Source organism: Alosa sapidissima, chromosome 10, assembly GCF_018492685.1.
Source record: "Alosa sapidissima isolate fAloSap1 chromosome 10, fAloSap1.pri, whole genome shotgun sequence".
NCBI classification, from domain to species: domain Eukaryota; kingdom Metazoa; phylum Chordata; class Actinopteri; order Clupeiformes; family Clupeidae; genus Alosa; species Alosa sapidissima.
The window spans coordinates 30,017,645-30,019,089 of NC_055966.1; positions in this window are offsets into that span (position 1 = coordinate 30,017,645).

Sequence of the window (1,445 nt, forward strand, 5' to 3'; positions counted from 1 at the left end):
GTATTTCTGGTCTACTTGTTATTCTGGATCTGAAAATGTAAATGTAGACTTTTTTTTTCATTGTCATTAAAAATATCCTAGCGACAATCTGGACCCATTTAAATCTGTTACATGCAACCTTGCGTTTGGATTAAAAAATGGAGGAATCAAGCTGGGCATGCAGGCCTACCGTTTACTCGAATTGAGGAAATGTAAGGCTGAGCATACAGATACTTAAAATTCCATTTATGTCGATGGATTCATTCTTGTATCTAGCCTTATCTTTTGTCTTTCGCGAGGGGATCCACTTTATTAGTTTTCTCGAATTGCGCTTGAGTGGGCCTGAGGACACCAGATTGCGCACTTCAATCTAAGAGGTGCTAAACAGAATCAATGAGGCCATTCATTCAAAATGCGCGTGTGCGACCCTTTCATAAAGCCTACCACTCGACCTATAAACAATAAAAATGGCACTTCTACCATACCTTCATTTAACTTCGCTTTTTAAGGGGCGTGCTGTGTAGAATTGAGGAGCGGGTGGATGTGTAGCATACTAAGCATAGCAAACTGTCAGTTTAATTTTCAAAGATGAGCAATACGCCGTTTGAAAAAATTCCGTGTGCGGCGTGGGACTAGTGTGTTCCCGCAGCAGATGCTGCCCTATCGATCTGTGGCAAGAATGGCTGGATGGAGCAGGGGAAGAGGCAGAGGGGCATGGAGAATAGCTGGAGGTAAAATGGTCAGTGTTTTAAAGCCCCCTTTTTTAGGAGGTTGAGGTGAGAGTTCACTTTCTGCGCCTGGAGAATTCGAGTGAAAACCAACGCTGCAATCACAAACTTTGATAACAAGGGCCATTCTTACCTGCGTTACCATAGTCACATATTGCTACATAATAGCTTGTGCGTAAATGGATAATGTAAAAAAAACAGCATTTTAATGTATCCAGGTTTGTGCTGTATTAAGTCACCAAACAGATCAAAACGACTAAGGCTAAGTAGCCAAGATAATCTGATGCCACGTTATAGGCAGGTCGTGAGGGTTCTTAGTCTACTGTAGGCCTAATGTGGAATGGAAGAATGTAAATTCCAAATCCCAATCACTTTTAAAATAAGTAGGCTAGAACAATGTTTTTTCCCCCCGGCGTTTGTATTTGTCTTTGCCTATTTACCATACTCCAGTGGTATTCCATAGTGCAACAGAAATGTACTATTATTATTATTATTATTATTATTATTATTATTAGACCTATTATTATTACGCCTATATTACAGTCTAGCACACTGAAAGATCTTTATACAGAGCTGAAATTCCTTGAACATAAAGCCACCTCATGTTCCAACTAAATTATTTACAGTCTGGTTCCATGAGAAGACAGAACTGCAGCCTGTTCTCAACCCCATCAGATATTACAATCTGGAACTTATAGGTAAGGCAAACTCTAGGATACCTGCGACATTATAGCCTAT